We start from the raw sequence: 20,280 nt of genomic DNA on the forward strand, positions 1-20,280 counted from the left end.
TGCAAAACAGAGTCCACTGCGATGTATTGAGAAGCGCTAAACACGACACACTTATGCCACGACCCAGTCCATAGCAGTAGCTGCCGTGGGCAGATGTTGAAGATCGCTGAAATACGCGCACATCCCGTGCACACACCTCCCCGACGTCCACATGTGGCGTGCTCGTCCACCAGTACACCGCCAGCTCCGACGTTCAGTGACCTGAGGAAACTGTAGCCGCAGCCGCAGTCGTGGAAACGCGTGTATGCCAGTGTGCACCACCAGCGGCCATGGAGGGTATCCGGGGATGATTGGAGTCCTAGAAATTCGGATGTTATCTATACGTCCAGCGTAAACAAGTACCGTTTTGAATCTTGGTTCAAATGGCTCTGAGCACTATGGGACTTAATTTCTGAGGTCATCAGTCCACTAGAACTTAGAACTACTTAAACCTAACTAACCTAAGGACGTCACACACATCCACGGCCGAGGCAGGATTCGAACCTGCGACCGTAGCAGTCTCGCGGTTCCAGACTGTAGCGCCTAGAACCGCTTGGCCACACCGGCCGGCTAAGGTTTATACTACGTATCACTTTATAAATTCTGTAATACATCTGAGTTTATTACGATGATCGTCTCTCACTGTGTAGGCGAGAGATTCAAATATCTTCAGGGATAGCGCCCTAACGGAAAAAACGCCAAGTCAAGAACATTATCCATGGTGCCCTAGCCATCACCTCTTCCCACCAGGTGGCATGCCACTGATATCAAATTTATAGGCTAATTAATTAAATTGATCATGAGAGTCACTTTGCATGATGAGAAATTTTCCTTTTTCAGTAGTCGAACTACACTCATCAGGTAATTGAAATGGGAATCCCTGGAGGGAAGACGATGTTCATTTTGACGAACACTACTGAGAACCGAGATTTGAAGCTGACCACAGAAGGATTCTACCGCTGGCAACATACATTTTGCATAAGGACCGTGCTATTAAAAACATGATCTTGGCGTTTTTTCGTTGTGGGGATATCTTTTAACGATATTTGAATCTCTCACCTTCACAGAGAAAGACGACCATCGTAATAAAACCAGATGTATTACAGAATTTATGAAGTGATAAACCTTTTATTTACAACTTCTCTGTACTGTTACCTTAAGAGAGAATCCGAAAGTGAGGAGGCGTCCTGTGACAGTGGTAGATCTTAGCACTCCATCAGGAGCCAAAAATGAATTTAATATTCTAGTCCTGTGATTCAGGACATGACAGTTAAGAAAAGATATTTTTCTACCTGATGAGAGAATACTTAGATGGAATATAGCCTATGCTATAGTCTTTCACATGATTTTCACTAAGCGATGCGAAAACGCGTGTATGGTCTGATTTCTTCTATCTTCGAAAATAACTAGTTTAAAAGGGAGAAATCTACATTTCGTTTGAGAAATTCGAAGTGTATGGTCAACAACATCGCTGCCTCAGATTGGGTAAAGTAGTAACGGATTAGCTCAGCCTGGACTGAGTACAAAGAATGCGCCGACCTGTCTCATCTTGCCCATGGCAGCAAGGCTGGCGAAATGACCAGTGTGCTGGGTGAGTGCAACAGAGGCGGACGTGTGTGTGTTGCGTAAGGGAAGATTCAAAATGATGCATGTTTGCACTGGACGTATTGATAACATCCGAATTAATACCACTCCAATCATCCCTACGTGCACTCCATGGCCGAGGGTGGTGCATCCTGGCTTACATGCGCGTCTGTGACTGCGACTGCTGCCGTGGCTGTAGTTTCTTCCAGTCCCTGAGCATCGGCGTTGGTGGTGTATGAGTGTATGAGCGCGCTGTGTATGGACATCTGGGAGGTGAGTGCGTGAGATGTGCGAGTGTTTCAGCGATCTCCAACATCTGCCCACGGCAGCTACCGCTGTGGACAGGGTCGTGTCTTAAGAGTCTCGTATTTACTGCTTCTCAGTACATCTCAGTGGACCCTAACTTGCAGTGTTATTTGCTGTTGTCTCTATCCTGTCACGCAGTAGAACCTTCCTCCTTCTTCCGAATGTATTGGAGAGGCCAGTTTAGGAATTCTGTAGTGCTTGAGAAACCCATTAGCGACATCAGATTTCCAAATGATGGTGATCTTTGACATCTAGACATGAGAGATTACTACTATGGACACGACAATCATTTAAGTGTGCTATGTCTACTGCTTCTAAATACATGGCAGTGGACTCTGTCTTGCAGTGGTATTTGCTGTTGTCTCTATTTTATCATGCAGCAGACGCTTCCTCCCACCTTCTGAATGTAGCAGAGAGAACCAATTTAGGAAGTCTATAGTATTGTTAAAAACTCAACCGCGACGTCGAATCCCCGATTGATCAATTTATTGTTTCCTATAGGTGTGCTGCGTACACACAGGCATTTGGTACAGGCGAGGATGGCCAGTGTGGGTGTGGTTCTCTTTCTTGCAGCCGGTGCCGACGGGGCTACCCTGCAGTCCGCGGGCGGCGCACTACGTGATCGCGAGTTCGTGTGCTATTCAGGAATTTTTTCACCAGATATGTTCAGTGGAAACTTTCGGGTGGAGGAGGGTGTTTATGCTCACGTAGGTGCTTACAAGAACTCAGATATATTTATATATTTAGTGCTACGATCTATTTGTGATGGGAATTTCATTACCTGATTTGTGTAATGTTTGCATTGTAACCTCCCCACAAAAATTTAAAATTGAAATTAAAAATAATTATTATGGATAGCGATTCTCATTTTTGTGTGACCTCAGAACAAAACTGGTTCCCATTTAATGTACCCACAAAATTCTTTTCTCATTTAATGTAAGCACGAAACAGAAAAATTCCTAAGCCTCATAATAAAAAAATAAATTCAGTAACCTGGTAAAATTTGGACGACAGCAGTGCTACGTCGTGGCCCTGTAAGATCATTCTGAATAAAAAGCAAAAATTCTTACCTCAATAAAAACGGCGAATATATCTGCTCTTACTTAACATTTTTCCGGCACAGCTCCGTGCAATGCTGCCCTATACATTTGTGATTTGTGAAAGGAAGCAACTGATTTTTTTTTTAAATGAATGCTTTTTTTTAAAAAAATTACTTTATATTAGCAAAATTATTATTATTAGGACATTTTTTAAAACATTTGGATGACAGTTCAGATACATTACTAGATATGCGCGACGCTGCTTTTTTACCTTATACAAAAATACTCCATCTCCAGATTCCCGACCAGAGCAGACTGCAGACAAGCGCATACAACCTCAGACAAGCGACTAGCAACAACTAACTGCTACAGTTACACAGTTCATGCTGCAGTCAATACTGCTCTCTGGTCAGCGATTCTCATATGGCAGACAGCGCATACCTCTTACATAACCCTCCACTGGGGGGGGCAAAAATTTGGCAGCGATGGTGAGTCAATTGGACTTGCCATGAGCAACAAATTTTTCTTAATTAACTAAGTTTACAGTCACAGAATATATACATATATATAAGTGCAGAACATGAAATAAAATATAGTGCACATGCACTGAGTAGAGAACATATCAAGCAATGAGAAAATGTATACGCAATGAGTACAAATCATATTAACAAATGATATAAAGTGCACGCGCACTGTAGTACAGAACATATCAGGAAATCACAAAATGTATACGCAATGAGTACAAAACATATTAACAAATAACATAAAGTGCACACACGCTGTAGTATTTTTTTTTTTTTTTGCCAATTTACAAGAACTAGGATAGGAAAGGGAAGGATTGCATCATGGTTGTAGCACATTAGGTTGCACGTAGCTGCACTGAAAGTCCATATCTTTCTACAGAAGCACAACACCAAGTGAGACAATCTGAAGTTCTCTTCCCTGAGGAATTAATCAGTGTAGCCAAGACACTGAAATGTCGTATTAATATTCAATGTTATCATTTTGGTAGTACATTAGGTACACGAAACAGTGGGACCATAATAACATCTCCATCGCTCAAGGTGGTGGACAGCATGTCGTGTCAACACCACGTTCTTGTAAGGTACACCAACGTAGAATTAGTGCAAAAACCAAATATAGTGCTCCATGATCATGAGGATAGACAGGACAAACGGATATTGCAGTAATTCCTGGTAATTAGGTCAGAAGGTGAAGGACATTAAGTCTTACACCAGTCGTAATTGAGAATTACACTAGTCTATCAACTGATTTGAGTAATTGGTGGCACTCATCGCCTAGTTACTGAACATTTCTGTACTATGTATGAAGTATTACAGAATAATGTTCATAAGTCATCTGATTATAGTGAACATTGGCACTCATTGCCCAGTCACAAACCATTTTATGCATTATTCAAAAGTGATCATTCAACAAGAGTTAACTAATGGCATACTATTTACATAATTCAGCTAGTTATAGTAATCATTGGCACTCATTGGCCAGTTACAAACCATCAGAAGTCATCCTTCAAAACAGGAGCTAATGAGTGTAGCATCAAGCTACTGGTATTCATATACACTCCTGGAAATGGAAAAAAGAACACATTGACACCGGTGTGTCAGACCCACCATACTTGCTCCGGACACTGCGAGAGGGCTGTACAAGCAATGATCACACGCACGGCACAGCGGACGCACCAGGAACCGCGGTGTTGGCCGTCGAATGGCGCTAGCTGCGCAGCATTTGTGCACCGCCGCCGTCAGTGTCAGCCAGTTTGCCGTGGCAATACGGAGCTCCATCGCAGTCTTTAACACTGGTAGCATGCCGCGACAGCGTGGACGTGAACCGTATGTGCAGTTGACGGACTTTGAGCGAGGGCGTATAGTGGGCATGCGGGAGGCCGAGTGGATGTACCGCCGAATTGCTCAACACGTGGGGCGTGAGGTCTCCACAGTACATCGATGTTGTCGCCAGTGGTCGGCCGAAGGTGCACGTGCCCGTCGACCTGGGACCGGACCGCAGCGACGCACGGATGCACGCCAAGACCGTAGGATCCTACGCAGTGCCGTAGGGGACCGCACCGCCACTTCCCAGCAAATTAGGGACACTGTTGCTCCTGGGGTATCGGCGAGGACCATTCGCAACCGTCTCCATGAAGCTGGGCTACGGTCCCGCACACCGTTAGCCCGTCTTCCGCTCACGCCCCAAAATCGTGCAGCCCGCCTCCAGTGGTGTCGCGACAGGCGTGAATGGAGGGACGAATGGAGACGTGTCGTCTTCAGCGATGAGAGTCGCTTCTGCCTTGGTGCCAATGATGGTCGTATGCGTGTTTGGCGCCGTGCAGGTGAGCGCCACAATCAGGACTGCATACGACCGAGGCACACAGGGCCAACACCCGGCATCATGGTGTGGGGAGCGATCTCCTACACTGGCCGTACACCACTGGTGATCGTCGAGGGGACACTGCATAGTGCACGGTACATCCAAACCGTCATCGAACCCATCGTTCTACCATTCCTAGACCGGCAGGGGAACTTGCTGTTCCAACAGGACAATGCACGTCCGCATGTATCCCGTGCCACCCAACGTGCTCTAGAAGGTGTAAGTCAACTACCCTGGCCAGCAAGATCTCCGGATCTGTCCCCCATTGAGCATGTTTGGGACTGGATGAAGCGTCGTCTCACGCGGTCTGCACGTCCAGCACGAACGCTGGTCCAACTGAGGCTCCAGGTGGAAATGGCATGGCAAGCCGTTCCACAGGACTACATCCAGCATCTCTACGATCGTCTCCATGGGAGAATAGCAGCCTGCATTGCTGCGAAAGGTGGATATACACTGTACTAGTGCCGACATTGTGCATGCTCTGTTGCCTGTGTCTAAGTGCCTGTGGTTCTGTCAGTGTGATCATGTGATGTATCTGACCCCAGGAATGTGTCAATAAAGTTTCCCCTTCCTGGGACAATGAATTCACGGTGTTCTTATTTCAATTTCCAGGAGTGTATATAGCATGTAAGTGACATAATACAAATATAAGAAACAGTGGCATTTATTGGCCAGTTACTAAACGTATAGCAAGTATTGAATATTACAAAACATTTTTCATCATTCAAGTGACATACGACATATTTAAAAATAATTATTGGCACTCATTGGCCAGTTACAAAACATCAGAAGTCATCCTTCAAAACAGGAGTTAAAGAGTGTAGCATCAAGCTACTAGTATTCATATATATAGGATATAAGTGACATAATACAAATATAAGAAACAGTGGCATTCATTGACCAGTTACTAAACATATAGCAAGTATTGAATATTACAAAACATTTTTCATCATTCAAGTGACATATGACATATTATAAATAATTATTGGCACTCATTGGCCAGTTACAAAACATCAGAAGTCATCCTTCAAAACAGGAGTTAAAGAGTGTAGAGCATGTATGCATTATTACAAAATATCATTCACTATTACTCAGAACTCATCATTCAAGTGAGATATGACATATTTAAAATGAAACACACTGTAACTATTACTCAAAGTCTGTGATTAGAAAAACATCATTCAGTATTACTCAGAACTCTCTTAAACTGGTAGCATTATTTGGGACTGTTAATACTGTTTTTTTATACTAGCAATGCATTGCCTTGGGATCGATAATTAATTGCTGGGGCATAACAATATTTACTCTTGACTTATTGCTGCAAATGAGGATAGGTAACGTCATTCGTCATGAGTCAGCTGTAGCAAGGTTATGAAACAAATAAAGTATATGTGATCACATTCATGAATGACACACACAAACGGGTAAAAAAAATGCAAGTACTAGAACAGGTTTAATGACCAACTGCTTATAGCACATTAATTTCATGAATAGCTTCTCCCGGAAAAAAAATACAAAATGGACTATTAAGCTGAAAGAAGAAACGCATATTATGCTGAAAAGTAGTGAACTTCGAATTAACAGGTAATGAAATGTGTATTAAATATATATGTTCTCTAGCTGTCCTTTCCAAAACCTTCAGTCATCATACCACGCGACATAAGACATACTGTCAAAACGAACCGCAACAAATACTTAAATAACTACATAGCATACATACATAAACTTCATCATTGTCTTCATCTGCAAAGAAAAACTTAAAAGAGGTGCGTTTAGTGGCCATATAAAGTTTATCACTATCAACACCTGTAAACAAAAAACTTCATTATTCATATCACCATAACTCCATTATTATCATAACCTGTAAAGAAAAACTTCATTATTCATATTACTATATTCTTCATCACTATTCATCACCATTCATTATCATCTGCAAAAAGACACTTCATCATACAACTATTCATAGTATAGAGTTCCTTATTTCTAGCATATTTCATCACTAAAACTAAGATGTGTAGTTCTGTCTGACAGCCTGCATCAATCGCCTCGTATTCTGAAAGAAATAAAATAAGTTAAGACCGCTATCATACGATGTGTATAGTATATTCTCGTTAATGCTTGTTAATTCTGATCCATTTACTCTTCGTGAAGAGGTATTGCATCTTGTTCCGTTCATTCCGAAGGCGAAATTCCCATTTCATAGTAATCCACTGTGGTTTGTTTAATTTATTTCTTTGACACGTTATTGCTTTCTGAAAATGATGAACAATGATTAATGTCTTTCATTTAAATCATATACCCATTAAATAAAAACTGGTTTCTAGTGATATAATTGAGCATACAGCATATCATGACAGAAAACCTAATATGTCAAAAACATAGACAGTGTGCAGGTGCAAAAATGTACACAGAGTATCACAATGTAGCAGCAAAAAAAAAAAAAAAATGTAAAATAGTCATGATGTTGAGATATCATAAGGCAAAATGTCAAAGTCAACTGGTGTTTGTTATATCTTAAATATTTCATAGTGCATACAAACAAAACAGGAAAACAATCATACATACATGAAGAATGGAAAATGTACACGGTCTGATGTGTAACGACAAGAAATGCCTTTCTTTGTTCAGCTTGTATGTTGTGTAGTTGATAGAGGCGAGAGTTGAAGACTTTAATGGAGAAAGAATTTGATAAAATTAATATGTCACTAGATAGAGTTGCATAATTGGTTATAAAATATGTAAGCCTATCTGGAAAAATGTGCACGGTCTGATGTGTAACGACAAGAAAAGCGACCTGCTAACCTTACCTTGCCGGGCACTTGCCAAGAAAAAATACGATAATCATCAGTAAGTGTTCATATAAATATAATCGCATAAGTAGTCATAAAATATGTAAGTTTATCTGGAAAAATGTGCACGGTCTGATGTGTAACGACAAGAAAAACGACCTGCTAACCTTACCTTGCTGGGCACTTGCCAAGAAAAAATACGATAATCATCAGTAAGTAATCACATAAATATAATTGCATCAGTGGTCATATAAAAATCAGGAAATGGCATTACAGTGTGATAAATCATAAAGTACATTCATTTAATAAAGGGTTTAATATTGGAGACATTGTGATTGCCTTTACTTTTTCTGGTTCTCAAAGTTTCGACGTGTACTACATTGGGGTGAGGAATGCTGCGAATTCGATATGGACCTGCGTATAGAAGCTCAAATTTACTACACCTATTCTTCCCTCTGTTGGATAAATAATGTGTGCATACTAATATCTTCTGTCCAATGTGAAAGTCACGGCGTGTACAAACCTGTTTTTGCTGTCTTCTCCGGCGCTCTGCGGCACGTTTGATGTTGTTCAGCGCAATGTCAATTATTTCATGGTGTCGTAGTCGACGAGATGTAGGAAAGGTTACTAATTCTTTAATTTAGTTAGGTGGTTCAATATTTTTCAGTATAACAGTCGGAGATAGCATAGTAGATTCATTTGGTATGGAATTAATTACATCCTGGAATGAGAGTATGTGTGTGTCCCAATCAATATATTTTTTATGGCAGTATATTCTACACAGTTTACCAATTTCTTTTATTAATCGTTCACAAGGGTTCGAAGAAGCATGGTACCTGGATATATAGATCGGAGAAATGTTTCTAGCTCATAACATACGTGTCCATATAGCAGATCGAAACTGTGATCCATTGTCGGAAATCACTTTCAATACATGCCCCACATGGAATAGAAAATGTTTTAAAAATGCTTTCGAAACAGTTTTAGCAGTAGCTTTACGTAACGGAGTGAAGGTAACAAATTTTGAAGTGAGTTCAACAGCGACAAAGATGTAGCAAAAACCTCTACTAGTTCTGGGAATCGGACCAAAAATATCTACAGCAGTTATGTGTCTCAATTTAACAGGTACAATGGGATGTAACGGAGGAATATGTGAAGTCGTATCTGACTTAGCTTTCTGGCAGATTTTATGACGCTAAAACTCGTTGAATACGTTTCTCCATGTTGGTAAAATAACAGTTCTGTCTCAGTATAAGAAAACATTTTCTGGCTCCGTAATGTGCGTAACTTAAATGAGTATACCAAATTAATTTGTTAACAAGCTCGTCAGGAATACATAATAACCAATTGTTGCTGTCAGGGTGAGAGCGGCGAAACAGAATATTATTCCGTACAATGTAATGGTTTCTAATGGTAACATTATTCCTATCTTGCCAAAGGTGTTTAATTTCTTTCCATACGTTGTCTTTACTCTGCTCTGACGACGAAATGAAATTTTCAAATGCAGCTTGTTGAATGTACATGACGCTGAAATTTGCTTTGCAGAAGTTGGTTGCGATGTCTTGCTGATTGTTGCTGAGAGAACGGGATAGTGCGTATGCTACAATATTTTGTGTGCCGGGAATGTGAACAATTGTAAAATTAAATTCCTGTAAATAAAGTTTCCATCTGCTTAATCTGTCGTGTGTAAATTTAGCGGAAAGTAAAAACTGTATAGCTCTATGATCTGTGTAAACGGTAGTGTGTCTTCCATAAAGAAAATGCCGAAATCTCGTAAATGCCCGAACAACACATAGTGTTTCAAGTTCTGTAACAGAATAATTGCGTTCAGCAGGTGACAGAATGCGACTTGCAAAGGCGATGCTTTGAATTAATGTAGTGCCATTTTCTTCAATTTCCTGAAAAATGTGTACGCCTAAAGAGGTGTTAGAACTGTCGGTGGCAATGGAAAAATTTATAGTAAGATCTGGATGTGATAAAAGTGGTGCATTCAACAAAGCTTCTTTCAGGTTCATAAATTCAGAATGTGCTTGCCTATCCCAGGACCAAATAGTGTTTTTACCCGTCAATTGACATAATCTACGGGTGTCTAAAGCAGAGTAATGAATAAATTTACGAAAAAAGTTAATTAAACCCAAAAAGCTGCGTAGTTGTTTCTTCGTCGTAGGGACAGTAATGTCACGTAAAGCTTGAAGTTTTTCCGGGTCAGGCGCAATGCCTTCTGCTGAGATTACATGTCCAAGAAATTTTATAGAAGTTTTGCCAAAGTGCGATTTACTGAGATTAACTGTGAGTCCTTGTGCACGAAAAGTTTGCAACAGTTGTTCAAGAATCAGATTGTGTTCAGACCAGTTAGCTTCTGCAATAAGAATGTCGTCTACGTACGTTGTGATTCTGTCTTTTACTTCTGTCGGAAGTATAGTATTCAAACCGCGAATAAATGCTGCTGAAGAAATAGTTAAACCGAACGGTAATTTACAAAATTGATAACAGTCACCAAAACAGAGAAAAGCCGTGTACTTTCTGCAGTTCGGATGGAGTTGAATTTGCCAAAATCCCGATTTCAAATCTAATGTGGAATAAATAGCAGTACCATGAAATTTCTGTAGAAGGTCTTCTAGTGTTTGTGGGCGATCTGTTTCATTAATAATAATGTCGTTGATATGACGCGAATCAAGTACGAGACGAAGTGAACCATCTTAAATGTGATTTGAGACTTTCTCGGCGTATTCCATTCGTGAAATCTTCTCTGGTGATCAGCCGAGTAAAGGCGTCGTCTTCTCGCAACGTTTCGAAGGGTTTCGTACCCATCATCTTCGCTTGAAGATGATGGGTACGAAACCCCTCGAAACGTTGCGAGAAGACGACGCCTTTACTCGGCTGATCACCCGAGAAGATTTCACGAGTGAACCATCTTTTTTCTTAACAATATGGAGTGGATTTATGTACGGATTAACCGCCGGTTCAATAATACCTTGGTCAAGCATAGCTTGCAATTCTTTCTTAACTTGTTCTCTGTGAATATACGGAATGGGATAATGTTTGGCTTTAAATGTGTCTTGCTGTTTAACCTGAAATTCATACATAAAACCGGACATAGTACCAGGAACGTTGTCAAAAACTGGAGCTTGCTGTAAAAGAATTTTGCGTAGTTGCGTGCGTTCGTCTTCTGTATTTGCACTGATCTGTTTAACTTTATCAGAATCATTTACATAACGTCATAGTCAGCTTCGTCTGGAGTATTATAGTTGTGTACGTACGTATCTGTGAACTACGTGGAATGACAGTCTATGTCACGTGATCCGGAAATGACGTCTGTACGATTAATTGTTTGTTCTTCTGCAGATAAAGAGTGCTGAAATTCTAAAGCCAGTTGTACATTTTCATTCTTTAACATTAAATAGGAGTTTTGAAAGTCAATAATTGCGTCGTGTTGTACCAGAAAATGCGTACCTAAAATAACGTCTGTTGTCAATAAGGGAACAATCCAAAAATTTGAGTGAAATGTATGACCTGCAATACAAAATGATAAATGTGTCTGTAATTTTACATCTACTCCTTTACCAGATACTGCTCCTTTTACTTTAGTTTTGCCTAATGGTAACGTAGGATAGGTATTCTCTTTGTTACATTCGTTGAAAGTTTCCTCATTTATAACTGACATAGGTGATCCAGAATCGATTACTGCTGAAAATTTGGATGATCCAATCTTTACTTCAATGACAGGGTGTGAAATGGTTTTTTGAATAACCGGTCTTTCCTGCAAAAGAGTGTCTCGGATGTCGTCAAAAGTAATACCATTCTCGTGAACAAGATTCTGCGTGTCAAAAGCATTGCTTGCGTTGCTGGAAGATACAACCTGTATTGTATCTAGTCAAATTCTATCTGACGTGCTATTATTTTCGGGAGGATACTGTGGCATTTCAACTATTTGTACTGTTCTGTTATTTCTTCCTGACGTATTACGTTCGGGATGATATCTACTGTTTGGTTCATTCATGATAATTTGTTGTTGCGGATGATTTTGCTGCTGGTAAGGCCGACTGTTATTAAACGTACGCTGAAAATTGTGCTCATTACTTTTACGTCTGTCACGATAGTCATTTCTATACGGTGCATTGCGATAGGAATTGAAATGGTGTTTTCTGTACGTACTGATTCCCTTGTTGCTGTGCATTACTATTTGTTGGAGCTGTCGCTATACGTGTAGGCGGCGAAACATTAAAGCTTGGTTGACCTTGCAGACTGCATTGTTGGTTAGGTATGCTAACCGGCTGGCTTTCATGCTGTTGCGGTGAAAAACGTCTATTGTTACCAAGATGTGGTTCCTGTTGCTGATAATTTTGACGATACTGATAATTAAAATTTTGTTTGTTATTAAAATTACGGTGATAGTTCTGGAGTGTCTAATGAAAATTGTCACTTTCGGTAAAATTTGTCATATCAGGTTTTCTTTACTCATCCTTAATCCTTGATAGATCGATAGTTGAAGAGCTGTTTTGATAGATATAAAGGATAGTAGAAGAGAAGGCAGCAGTGCAGAAAACTAAAGATGAAATAGCACTACTACGGCTGGGGGCCCTGTGCACGCTAAGGCACATATTCATCGAAGTGTAATGAATCCCCTGAGGTCAATTACGCGCTGCAAATAAATTTTAGTTTCTGCGTTACAGGCAATGCTGGCGAAAACTCAAAAACAAATTGTTGTATCCAGATCAACTCTAGTTTCTGCATTACAGGCAATGCTGTTGAAAATAGAAAGGCAAATTGTCGTATCCAGTCCAAAGCGTGACTCTGTGTTCTGTCATTTTTAAATACTTTAAATTTTCTCACTGATAGAAAGTGCTTGTAATCAAAATTATCGTCTCTGTATGTCTGAACAGGTTCAGGATTGTATGAGAATCTATTTGTCTGTGACTGTCCGGAATCTAACTCACGTATTCTCTGTAAATTACCTAAATTATACTGGCTGTGTGAGTCTGATAAATGTTCGCAAAGTGGCGTCTGCTGTGGTGTGTTAAAGGCTGAAAATATTTTTCATTTCTGTCACTTTAAAACATTCGTCAATTTGGCTGATCTGTTGTTCAAATTTCTTATCGACTTCCGTATCCAGAGTGCGTGAAAGTTCTGGTGACTTTAAATTAAACTCGTCGCGTATCTGTGTTGCGGTTTCTGAACATTGTTCAGTGACTGCACTACTTTCATCTCTAAGTGATTCTATTGTGGCTGCATGTGTATTACTTAATTCTTGTGCAACAGATCTAATTTCTTCACTACTGTTACTAGCACAAGCCTTAATTTCTTCACGTAATTGTTCTTTAGTATCGTGACATTGCACGGCAACGGCTGTAATCTGTTCACTAAGTTGTTTGTTCTGTTCATTAAGGTTGTCGTGTTTTTCGTTCGACTGTTTGAAACTTTCATTAAATTGTTAGCATGATTCATTAAGTTGTTTAAAATGGTTGTCGTGTTTTTCATTCAACTGTTTGGAATTGTTGACTTGTTTTTCATTAAGTTGTTTGAAATTGTTGTTTAGTTTTTCATTCCACTGTCCGAGATTTTCATTACGTTGTTTGTACGATTCATTAATTCGTTTGAGATTTCCATTAAGTTGTTTGTGCTCATTGTCTAGTTTTTCATTCATTTGTAGTAATAATGCCATAACTTGATCCCAGCCAAAATTATCGGCTCTATTCTCTGTACTGTGTGATGGTGTATCTGCAATTGTCACGTTTTGTGTAACCATTTGGTTATTCTGTGATTCTTGAAAATGTTTGCTAATCGGATGTGCACTGTTGGTCACTACACCGGAATCAAATAAATCTGACGTATTCTGATTACATTACTCATTTTCGTTAGAAAAATTTATCTGTCCGTTACGTAAATTTTGCAAACTGGGTGTGTCATACTGGGCAGCGTTCATTGTATCAGAACGTGCCGCGTCATCAATTGTCGTTAAATGAACAGAGAACACAATTGAATTTGTTTGCTCATAATTAGCATTAAAATCATTATTAGTGATCGGTACGCACTGATTGTCTCTAAATGGAGGACTATCATTAAGACATTGAGTGTCGCAGGTATTATCGGTCAAATTATTCGAGTCGGCTATTTCACTCATTGCACATCGCAATGTACTGTTAACAGTTTTTCGCGGCATTTTTACACAAATCAAAATTAAGCACAAAATGAAACAAAGACGAAGCAAAAAAATTGGAACAAACACAATTACAACAAAGAGCAATATATTGCTGATGATCTGTGAAAGAAAGATTGACAAATTAGTAAATGCGTTGCGCCAGATGCAAACTACATTTAAGTAAATAAGAGCAGATATATGACTACTTCTCAGAGATTCACAAAGAAATACGATCCTGGCCAGATGTCGCTAAGTGTGACCTCCCCACAAAAATTTAAAATTGAAATTAAAAATAATTATTATGGATAGCGATTCTCATTTTTGTGTGACCTCAGAACAAAACTGGTTCCCATTTAATGTACCCACAAAATTCTTTTCTCATTTAATGTAAGCACGAAACAGAAAAATTCCTAAGCCTCATAATAAAAAAATAAATTCAGTAACCTGGTAAAATTTGGACGACAGCAGTGCTGCGTCGTGGCCCTGTAAGATCATTCTGAATAAAAAGCAAAAATTTTTACCTCACTAAAAACGGCGAATATATCTGCTCTTACTTAACATTTTTCCGGCACAGCTCCGTGCAATGCTGCCCTATACATTTGTGATTTGTGAAAGGAAGCAACTGATTTTTTTTTAAATGAATGCTTTTTTTAAAAAAAATTACTTTATATTAGCAAAATTATTATTATTAGGACATTTTTAAAACATTTGGATGACAGTTCAGATACATTACTAGATATGCGCGACGCTGCTTCTTTACCTTATACAAAAATACAAAAATCTCCAGATTCCCGACCAGAGCAGACTGCAGACAAGCGCATACAACCTCAGACAAGCGACTAGCAACAACTAACTGCTACAGTTACACAGTTCGTACTGCAGTCAACACTGCTCTCTGGTCAGCGATTCTCATATCGCAGACAGCGTATACCTCTTACAGCTTGTGATAGTCATATGTTTAAAATATGTTTTATTATAAAGAAGGATCATCGTAAGGTGGATATGAGTGTTTTAAGTGATATATTTGAATCCTGTAAATTGTTAAACAGTTAATGTAACAGGGTAGCGCAAATGGATTATTCCATTCTATTTTTGGTATCGAAATTGCGTCAGCTTTTCCTTTGTCTCCAGCATTAGTCAATAAGAATACAGTATTTTGAGGAGAGATGAAATCCTCCATCCTCATGTTGGAGACGGTGGTTTACACAGAAAAGCGATAGACACAGGAAGCGAATATGAAATTTAGCGATCATCAGAATCCTGCCACTTGATATTTTGTTTGAGGGTCGCGAGATCAAAGGAGGCTAATATCCGGCACGTGCTCAGTGGTATTTAGTGATGTGATCCGTAATTAGGTCATTGGGCTGTTTGTCCTTCGTGGCGGCGCCCTGACGACAGACGCACACATGCGGGAGACCCCAAATTGTGGCTACTATACCGCACTTCATTCCATTCCCTGATGATAACAGTTATTATGTCATGGGGAGCAACGGTAAGTGGGGGGGGGGGGGGGGTGCAGTCATGATGTCTACCGAAGTGGGAAAACCTCGTCTGCCGCACACTGAGTAAATGCAGAATATCTATTAATATATTATTGACTTTGATTTGAATTTCGTGACCTGAGAGTCTTCCTCTGCAGCAAAAGGTGACTCTTTTTCCTACCAATGTTTTCTGCGATGGGTGGGGAGGGATGGGGGTGAGGGGTAGGGGAGGGAGGAAATCCTCTGGTGATGGCCCTGTGCTCTAGCTTAGTCGATCTCTGCATGTTAAGGTGAGCAAACACATGAAAATTTTCCAATAAGACGACACCTCCATCCTGAGCAGTGTAATGATGTAATTAGGGCATGTAGTTGCTGGATGTGAGCTTTTCCTACCAAGTAAAAGTGAGATCCAGAATTGAATTTTACAAATAAACATTATATCCAATGCTATAATAATTGAATTTCCTGTCATGAGATCCTTTCTCCCCAGCTCAGACGGCAGCTTAGGGCCCACGGCAGAATCCATTCTCAGTCAGTCATTTGCCTTAGAAGGAAGACTTCTCTCGCCCGTCGGTATTCCGCAGGGGCTTACCAAGTAAACGCTGCGTTGTTTGCAGTTCATTCCTACCACGACTGATGGTGCGTGCAGGCCAGACAGTGGGATGCTACGGAAGAGAGAGACATCTTGTGTTTCGACAGGAATTTCTCGGGTGTCACGTATCAAGGGGATGCCCCTGACTGATGCTTTTGTTCGAGGATTAGAGTGACATCCAACCTGTCAGTCGTGGGGTCCTGGACACTTGCGAGACCCCAAGCGACCTGCACATATGGCTGTGATAGTCGGCACTTGGTACAGGATAGTCGTCTGTGCGTGCTTTGCGATCGAAAGATTTTGAATGGTGTAATCACTTGTGATGGGTGTTTCGTGATGGTATTCCTTGTGCGAACAGAATGAAAAAGCATTGCAATTGTTTAAATAATTGATATCACCTTCTATCCTGCAAATTGTTTAAATAAACAGTATTCCACACATTGTCTAAATTGTTTTAACAATATTCCATACACTGCAATCTATTTCCCACCAAATTCTATAAAATAAATAATTAAACTACATTGCCTAATTTGTTTAAACAATATTCCATACACTACAATCGATTTCGCTCCAAATGGCCAATCAACTGAGTCTTTTTCCCGTCAATTCCCGAGCGGGGGAGGGGATTAGGAGCACTGGGGGTTTCCCAGAGGGTGGATTTAATTAACTTTTTTTGCTTTGTGATAGATGGCGCTGTAATAGTCACAAACATACAGCTCATAATTTTAGACGTACACTTGGTAACATGTAGGTTTTTTAAATTAAGATACAGAACGTAGGTACGTATGAACATTTTACTTCGGTTGTTCCAATGTGATACATGTACCTTAGTGAACTTATCATTTCTGAGAACGCATGCTGTTACAGCGTGATTACCTGTAAATACCACATTAATGCAATAAATGCTCAAAATGATGTCCGTTAACCTCAATGCATTTGGCAATACATGTAACGACATTCCTCTCAACAGCGAGTAGTTCGCCTTCCGTAATGTTCGCACATGCATTGACAATGCGCTGACGCATGTTGTCAGGCGTTGTCGGTGGATCACAATAGCAAATATCCTTTAACTTTCCCCACAGAAAGAAATCCGGGGACGTCAGATCCGGTGAACGTGCGGGTTATCCACCTGTCATGAAATATGCTATTCAGTACCGCATCAACCGCACGCGAACTATGTGCCGGACATCCATCATGTTGGAAGTACACCGCCATTCTGTCGTGCAGTGAAATATCTTGTAGTAACATCGGTAGAACATTACGTAGGAAATGAGCATACATTGCACCATTTAGATTGCCGTCGATAAAATGGGGGCCAATTATCCTTCCTCCCATGATGCTGCACCATACATTAACCCCTCAAGGTCGCTGATGTTTCACTTGTCGCAGCCATCGTGGATTTTCCGTTGCCCAATAGTGCATATTATGCCGGTTTACGCTACCGCTGTTGGTGAATGACGCTTCGTCGCTAAATATAACGCGTGCAGAAAATCTGTTATCGGCCCGTAATTTCTCTTGTGCCCAGTGGCAGAACTGTACACGACGTTCAAAGTCGTCGCCATGCAATTCCTGGTGCTTAGAAATATGGTACGGGTGCAATCGATGTTGATGTAGCATTCTCAACACCGACGTTTTTGAGATTCCTGATTCTCGCGCAATTTGTCTGCTACTGATGTGGTTGACGTTTCACATGTGGCTGAACGCTTCCTGTTTCCTTAAATAACGTAACTATCCGGCGAACGGTCGGGACACTTGGATGATGCGAGATACCGAGCAGCATACATAGCACAGACGCCCGTTGGGCATTTTGATGACAATGGGAAACGGTCCATTTTAACACGGGTAATGTATCACGAAGCAAATACCGTCCACACTGGCGGAATGTTACGTGATACCACGTACTTAAACGTTTGTGACTATTACAGCGGCATCTATCACAAAACGAAAAAAGTGGTGCAACTAAAACATTCATATTTCTTTACGTACTACACAAATATGTAATAAAAATGGGGTTCCTGTTTAAAAAAACGCAGTTGATATCCGTTTAACCTATGGCAGCTCCATCTAGCGGGCCAACCATAGCGCCATCTGGTCTCCCCCTCAAGCTAGACGAGTTTCTGAGTTTGGTTCTTTGTAGTTTTTTCGTTTGATGCTTATTTCTTGAGATGTTTGGCCCGGTCACTATCAATGGACCACCCTGTATATTTACTGGCTTGTATCACGAACACGTAGCGGCAGTTCAGGTGCTCCTAGAGAAACAAATGTGAAAGGAGTCCTTCAATTGGAGGTCGTAGTAACTAGACATCATTAAAACCACTTCCTGCTGTGAAATGTTGTACCGACAGCGAGCAGTACCCCTTAGTCAATACTCAAGAATTAATCGAACAAGAGCGTTGTGAGCGATCTCTTTCGTAGGTAACTTACCCTTCCTTCAAATTATTCCAGTGAATGAGAGTCTGGCACCTGATTTCTTCAGAGTCAGATTTATATAATCAGTCCATCTTCAATCGCTGTCGAGAAATACATCTACGTACTTGAAGGTGTGATTGATTCCAGCGATTAATTGCCATGGCATAGTACGATGATATCGGATTTTTTCGTCCATCTACCCGCATTCCATTTATTAATGTAAAGATTCATCATTCTGCCAATCTTTGCACCAGTGGTTGGTCATCTTCAAGCCTATCTCGTTTTGTAACAAGTTTCTAACAATGTCAGCTCCATGTACATAACTTCGTCGTCTGCGAACAGCTTCATACGATTAAGACGTTATCTGTCATGTCAGTTATGCACCATGTATCATAATTAATAGTGAAAACTGACACGATTGAAAGTATGCGATAATATAAGCAAGAACGTTCCAGTAAACATGAGACTGTAAACGAGACGTTTGTGAAATAACAGCGAATGTTTTGTTACGAGCTGCCGCTGACTTGGGTATGAAATATTGCCGCAGTTACTACAGCTGTACACATATCACCCCGATACGTCGTGCAGGTGTGTTGCTATCATCACAGTCCGTGAACCAATCGGTAGGTCATCCCCAACGTTGTTTGTAAACATAGACACAGTTACCATGAGCGCTACCTATGGATAGAACGCCTGACTCTAATTCACTGCAGCATTTCAGTTGAAAGTAAAGCAGCGGTACTGGCGCTTTAGAGACGTCTGTGTAACAGCAGAGTGAGCAGCCACCATGCCACGGATGACAATCACGACCAATGATCGGGTCCGCATCATCACATTGCTCTGAGAAGGCTTGTCAATCAGAGGAGTTGTTCGATATGTGGAGTCAAAGTGGTGTGCATATATGGAATCGATTCCAATTGACAGGTAGTTTTGAGGACTTACAATGCACAGGCCGCCCTCTTTTGACAGGTGCACAGGATGATCGATATTTTCGACTCGTGAGTCAAAGGAACCGTGGGCTGAGTGCTCCAGAAATGAAGTCGGCATTCGAAGAGGGTACGGACGTCACGTATCGCATCAGTCTGTTAGGAGAGGATTGTATGATGTGAATCTCCGTTCCTGAGGAACATGGCGAGCACCACGTCGTACGCAACGATACCATGGACTTCGTTACAGATGTGCAAGGAATCATGCGATATAGGTGCCCCAGGATTGCCGTCAGGTGTTGTTTACGGACGAAACTCGAATCAGTTTGTACCCTTATAATCGCAGGCAGCGTATTTGGAGGCAATCGAATAATATCCAACACCTCCAAGACTGTGTCTCACATGTGCATCAAGGTGGTGTGGAGTGATGTTCTGGGGTGGCATTACATGGAGCCACTGTAAATCTCTCGTGGTTGTTGAGGGCAGTGTCACTGCTCTGTGTGCCGCGCGGGATTAACCGAACGGTGTGGGACGCTGCAGTCATGGACTGTGCGACTGCTCCCGGCGGAGGTTCGAATCCTCCCTCGGGCACGGGTGTGTGTGTTTGTCCTTAGGTTAATTTAGATTAAGTAGTGTGTAAGCTTACGGAC

The sequence above is a fragment of the Schistocerca serialis genome, chromosome 3 (genome assembly GCF_023864345.2).
Source record: "Schistocerca serialis cubense isolate TAMUIC-IGC-003099 chromosome 3, iqSchSeri2.2, whole genome shotgun sequence".
Lineage (NCBI taxonomy): Eukaryota > Metazoa > Arthropoda > Insecta > Orthoptera > Acrididae > Schistocerca > Schistocerca serialis.